Genomic DNA, 7,264 nt, shown 5'->3' on the forward strand with positions numbered 1-7,264 from the left:
ATTTTTTATAATTTTATATTAACTTATAACTTTAAATGTAAAATTATAAAAAAATAAATTTATTTAGAATGAAAGTAACGTGATTAAGTGTAATGTAGATTAAAAAATAATTAAATACTATGTACAGTAAAAAAATGATATTATTGAAAGATAAAACTAAAATATATTTCTATGTATTGTTTTTGTCCCCAACATTTTTGTCTTATTTAAGTCTCAAACGTTTTAAAATCGTTTCAATTTTATCCCGCCATCAATTCTGTTAACAAATTTCTAACAACACTGAGTCAATGTTAAAATGTTAAGAACTTAAATAGGACGATTAAAAGATTAAGGACAATTTAAAAATTTATGCTAAATATTTAAGACAAAAATAATACTATACTCTAAAAATTTTTACCAAATTAAATCTTACAGGGTGCAGTCCAAATTTTTATAATTACAAATGCGGTTAATATATGAGTTTTACTAATAAGTATTACAAAGAGACTAATTAAAATTATCTCTTTGTTTCTGTACAATCTTATATAATACATATTTTTTAAAAAATTTAAATTTTTATTTTCTCAATACAAAAATATTGTTTTACATTAGGACTTTAATTATTATTTTTAAATCATTGTTAACTACATTCTTAAAAGAGTTATGAAATTTGGTTATAAGAAAAAATATAAATAAATATATAGCTGGCAGTTTCCTGTAATAAGGCCCAGCTACAGAAGAACCGAAGAAGATACTGTCGGTGCTAATTTGTTGGTTCCTACGGAATACGGATACTGATTCCATCATAATAATAATTAAGAAAAAATATTCCATCAGAAAAATTTCCCTTCATCGTTGCCGACAAGTTGGATATTTATGCTCGTTTATTTCCTTCTCATTTTCAAATTATTATTTTTCGTCAATTAAGAAATTAATATATTTGAACAATAGTGTTTTCTAAAAAATATTTTTTAATAAATAAAAAAATAGACACCGGAAAACCGTTCATATATTTTATGATAAAAAATATTTTTTCAACTACTTAGTTTAATCCCAAATAAATATTTAATTGTAATTACAACCATTCTATATAAATACCATAAAACCATTCATACTAGAATAGAAATAATCTCATATTCGAATATCTAAACCATTTTAAAGATTGTTTGAAAGAAATTATTTGTCGCTTTATCAGCAAGATTTTCAAAATGTTCAGCGGAATTTTAAAATATGAGCAAAGCCCTTAACGATTTGTATTACCCCTAATTGAAAAATATAATTTTATGGATTCCATATCAAAAGTCAAAACTTAGATTTTTATTTGACTTTTGAAAGAGGAAAGGAACAATTTTCCATTTAATTTTCCCCCCGGCCTGGCTGGACTTTTCTTTTTGAATTTGTTGAAATTTTCAAAGTAAATGATATATATTAGTCTAATAAAATATTATTGAAGTAAAGTATATATAAAATGTATTCTTTTGCACTATCAAGTTATCATATATACTCTTTGTTCGAAGAAAATACCTAAAATCAATGTGGACTTAGACATAAGATTTAAATTTTTTTGGGCTGAAATTTTTTATTTGTTCACTAGAAAGGACAAATCATCCAACATTTTTTCGTGTGAATGATAGTGGAAGATACTTAGAAAAGACTCTTGTTACGGTAGGTAACCGGAGATTAGTACAAAGGATGGCGTTTGGCGGCCCAAGTGTGTGATGGAGGAGGACTCCGGATAGGTCCGCAACTCGGGAGGCTCCGTCCGACTTGTGCTCGCGTGTGAATGGGGGGTGGTACCTGCAAAGATACTCCGATGCCTAAGTTAGCAAGGGTGTAAGCAGGTCTAGAGAGTATTGGGCTTAGAGATACCTGAAGGGGTGTCAGGGTATTTATAGAGGCGAGCCAATAACCACCGTTGGTGTAGTGCCATATCTTTAGGGTGGTAACCGTCCCTATTATCTTGGGGAGGTTAAGATATGGCTTTATGAGACGGTTAGAGAGATTTTAGGGGCGGTTACTCATTTGAATGAGTGTTTATCTGCCAGCTAATCTCGCATCCGACCTCTTCTGACCAAGTCGTGGTTGATACCGACTTCTTATGTGAAGGCCGGTACTTAGCTAGGCTCTAATCCTTTAGATTAGGCCTTTTAGTTGGACCTGGGCCTTTATATTGGGCCAGGGTATGAACAACAATATATCGTGCCTAATTCAAAACAGGATTTAAGTCTAAAGAAAATTCACATAAAATACTAGAGAATCATATCTAAAATACTACAATTTCATCTATTCAAGACTTCAACTAAGATTTAAATCTAGGGGTGGAAATGAACTAAAACATTCTTAAAGTTATTCCGCTACTTATTGCTGTTAGAATTTCTGTAAAAATATCATCAGTTGAACTTGTTGATTGTTGTGGTGGGTTTGCCTATGGTGGAGCTTATTCAAGCCTTACAATTAATTATTTTTTTTTCTAAATAAAAGATGGATTCAGTGACTTAACAGTAGAGAATTTTGACTGGACTTGAGTTAAAATTTTAAATTGGGCAGTTGTTATTGCAAGGGCCTACTATGGCCTTGAACGTGGGTTGGAAGCCTGATTTGGTTTTGGACTGAAACAGGAGGCCTAAATTAGGCTTGGACATGTCCAAGAGGTTTAAACTAGATTTGGACTTGTCTAGGAGACCTAAACCCTGTGGACTTTCTTGTCCTTTTTTTTTTCTCTTTTACAGCATCATCCAATTGACCTTGCAATGTTCATATATAAATTTACTATGATCCACATCCATTTGATATTAAACAAACAAATACAATAGAAATAATATCCTCTATAAATAATTTATGGTTGCATGTCTTGAAGTTATAGCCAAATTTGCCATATTTGCCGTAAGTCACCGTGAAATTTTTTCTGACTTTATTTGAATTTAGCAGTGATTCAACAAGACCTTTTCTTCTTGTATATAGTTTTGGACATCTAATGAGTATCTTAAACTTGAGTGGAATAAGTCTTGATCCTTCTACCATCTCTCAATATTATTCACTTAGAACTGGTTGAATACAATATTAGTATGTAGCATTAAATGAGGTCATTTGCAGTTATGGGTGACAAATGACAATAGTCTTTAAGTCGCTCATTTTTTTAGACTATTACAGATATAGCATGCAGACATGACATTTCTGACACATACAAACAACAACAATAACAACAAACCAAATCAGCTAATCTATTTAACAACCTAAACTACATCTAATCCAAAAAATTCTATGGTTAGGAAGTTTAGATACGACTTGTGAGTTGCCACACATTACATGTACATGTGCTCTAACCTAAATTTACTGACCCCTTCCTCCTATCACACTGAACCTCATATTTGATTCGATCATCATCATCAATTCATTGTGGCGGCCATTTATCACTAGCCTTCTTTAACATTTTCAATTCCTTTTGTTGAACTGGTGCAATCTTTTTTTTGATATCCACTCAAAAGTCTCTTGTGATTTGTCATCTTTCTCATAAATAAATATCTGAGCTATTCACACATAGTCAATTCTGATTTAGTTCTATAATCCACAATCCTTGAGTTTCATACTTCACACATGTTATTGGTCAAATTATCTACCTTAGATCAGTAGCTAATCATAGTTTCAACCATCATAATCAAATAAACGAAAGTCCCAAAAAGTAACAACAAATGCATAAATAATTCTAAATGTGGCAAAATGTGTCATGCTCAATAAAATAAGTTGAAAACTATGCTTTGCAAAAGATTAAACAATTTGTTTCAAATAATGGGACCACTATGAAAGAAATTGACAAAGGGATACACTAAGTGACAAAAGCATCAATATTTTTTACTTGAGTAGGGAATGTTTCCGCTAACACCGATTTTCTTGACGACGTTTTCTTTTTTGTTGGTACGTTGAAGGAAGAATCGTGATTTTTGTTACTGCAGAACCAAGACTCTTTGACTTCAGCTTCTCCCTTAGGGTTAGTGGATAAAAGTAGAAGATAACTGAAGATGATGTTAAGGACAAAGTAAAACAAATATGAAAGAAGAAAATTTTTAAAATAATATCCAATTACAGATGTGACAGAAACAGACACGTCAATTTACGTAATGGGACAGCAAAATAATTTTGTTTTGTTTTATTATATGGACTGACGAAAAGATGTAATATGTCTAACGTCTCATTTTTTAAAAATTTAATTGTTACTTTTTTTATGGTCTAACTTATTTGAAGGCAAAATTCTCAGCGACTAATTATCACTTTACTCTAATTAATAATATGATTAATATCAATAATTGGTCTCATCATCAATTTATTATTATGCTCGCAATTTATAATTTTTTTTATAAGAGTAATTTTGGGTTTGAATTAAATATATATAAAAAAAGGTGGACTGATCTGCTAACTTATCTTTTAGCGGGAGAGGATAGCGAGTTCAACTCATTTTTTTAAAATACTTAGCACACGTTACAGCAAGACTTTACCATTTTGAACTTGCCATCAAATGCTAGCATGAGCACGACCAAAATCATGCTAGCTCGAGGTCACATATTTTATGTTTCACAATAACTTTGACAAGAAGTATGGCCATTTATAAATTACGAGAAAAATCAAGAAAGCCCAATATTCATTAGACCAAAAAGATAGGTAACCAAAATTATTAGCATTTTTATTAAAAAAGTCATTTTAGCATCGAAATATATTACTGACCAAAAAAAAAAGCATCGAAATATATTGATTTTGACAAAACAGACTTTCATATTTGTTTTTGATAAAGTAAATCCCAAATATAGAATGAGGAAAATCATCATGTATAGCGATGCCGCTGCTGTTATAGTCCTTATCAATAACCGACGAGAATTTCATAACCATCCCAGTCTTTTAATGCGTTTAATTGTAAATTGGAAGAAGAAAATTAGGAAATTTGCTTCAGCCACATACTCAGAGAAGGTAATAGAGTGGCGAACAGATTGGCGAAAATCGATGCTGAAATTGATCCTGAACTTGTCTTTTGAAATACTCCGCCACAAGAGGTGAATGGCTTTGTGTGTGAAGATGGAAGAGGGGTACTGCTGGCCGTAGTTTCAGGCGCTAGTGTACTTGTTTTCCTTTGTTTTTCTTTTGGTTTTTTTCTTTCTTTGGGCCTATGGCCCCTCACATCATCAAAAGAAAAGTAAATCCCAAATATCAATTTTATTTGACAAAAATAACTTAATCGTTAACCTATCACTTTTGACATTTTCGATTTCAGCATGACAATCTCATCATGCCAGAACTATGTTCCATCAAATGATTTCCCTCTCCATTTGTTGCATCTCTTGTGGTTGTTCTCATAAGTCATAAATAGATGCTTTGTTTCTGTCGACAAAAAATTATTTTCCATTTTTGCTCCACCGGCAATGTCTGAAAGACTGAAACAAAGCACAACTTCTCAAATTGGGGGTTAGGATTTTTCTGAGTTAATAAGAGTGATTTGATGTTTAAGTGAGTACAGTCTAAGTAAGAGCCCACTTAATGTGTCACAGTAGTCTCACATCAGTTAACATTTAGGTAGCGTTTGGTGGAGAGATAAAGACGAAAAGACTGAGACTGAAAGATAGACAGGGATTAAAATAAATCTCAGTATTTTGTTTGGTGCAAAATGAGAGACAGAAATTGAAACAAGAATGAAACTCTAATTTAATTTACACAAAGGGTAAAATTGGAATTAATTAATTGAAATAAAAGTATTTTAGATATAAAATGTTATTAAAGTTTCAGTCTCAATCTCTGAAAATTTTAGTCCTCTGTGTCTCTAATTTTTGGAGGTACTGAAATACTGAAATTTTAAAGACAGAGACAAAAATTTTAGTACCAGTCTCTAAACTAACAAATACGATACTAAATCTCAGTCTCTCAATCTCTGTCTCAGTACCTCAAAACAAACGCTACCTTAGAGCAATGAATTACGATTAGACCGTTTTTATATTTACTATTTGATGATTTTAAATCACGTTTTTTTTATTTCTTTTTGTAAATAGTAGATTTAAAAAAATAAGAAATGGGTAATAAAAATTGAATTTAGCATTTTTGCTTGTAGTTTCTAAATAATTTTAAATATACTCACAAAATTTCAAATCAAATGAGTATGTTATTTACTAGATACATAAATCATTTATCACTAATAAAGTGATATACATTTTTTTATACAATTTTAATTTTCCTTATTTTTCCATATATAACTACAAATCCATTAAAAAGTAAACCATTATTTGGGGGTGGGGGATGTTATAGAAGACTAAAACCTGCCTAGCAAAAAACTTTTTAAATTTATAATATTATGGAGATATTTGGAATTTTTAATTAATGATATAATATTTTTTAATATTGTTTTTTTTTTCCAATAAATGTCAAGTGTCTCAATAATATTAGTTAGGCTCTTTGTTAGATTTAGACACATTTGATAACTCTTCTATAACATTATATGTTTAGGAATAGTTCAGAGGTGAATATTTTCAATAGTAAATAATAATATACAATTTATCTATTCCATAATAAAGATAGATATTAGAAAGAGTTTAGTGCACAATTTTCTTCGGATAAAATATTATTTATTATTTATATCTATAAAAATATCTTTTTAATACTTTAATATAAGATTTCTGGATTATTAGAGAATTTATTTTAAAATCAAGAATATCATAATTAGAATATAAAATTTTTAATGGTGTGAGATTTTAGATTTTATTTTTGATATTGGAGTAGTAACAGTATTTTTTAAAAATGTGGGATGATGGGATGTTATTCTCAAATGTGGAGCAATTTAATTAGATAAATAAAAATTGGACCGTCCGATTTGTGAAAAGTACAGAAATCAGACCGAAAAATTTATGAAATCGGACCAAGAAATTTGTGAGAGTACAGAAATCGAACCGAGGGATTTCTGTTAAAAAAAATTAAAAAATTTGAAGTATAGAAATCGGACCCTCCGATTTGTGTATCTTCCACACTTTTGAAAAACACCAAAAATTATAATATTAAAGTATATCACTACTTTTACTTTCACATAAAAAAAAATCGTGAGATTGTATCTAATAATATAGAATCATTCCATTTTTTTTATGATTAAATGCGGGTCAAAATTTAATAAAAGTGCTGACCTCCTAACACTCCTCTATTACAGAATTTATTTTAAAATCAAGAATATCTGAATTAGAATATAAGATATTTATGGTGTGGACTAATTCTATATTTGTTATTTTTACAGTATTATTATGTAATAATAAAATAAAAAAATGAA

Source organism: Arachis duranensis, chromosome 3 (genome assembly GCF_000817695.3).
Source record: "Arachis duranensis cultivar V14167 chromosome 3, aradu.V14167.gnm2.J7QH, whole genome shotgun sequence".
NCBI classification, from domain to species: Eukaryota; Viridiplantae; Streptophyta; class Magnoliopsida; order Fabales; family Fabaceae; genus Arachis; species Arachis duranensis.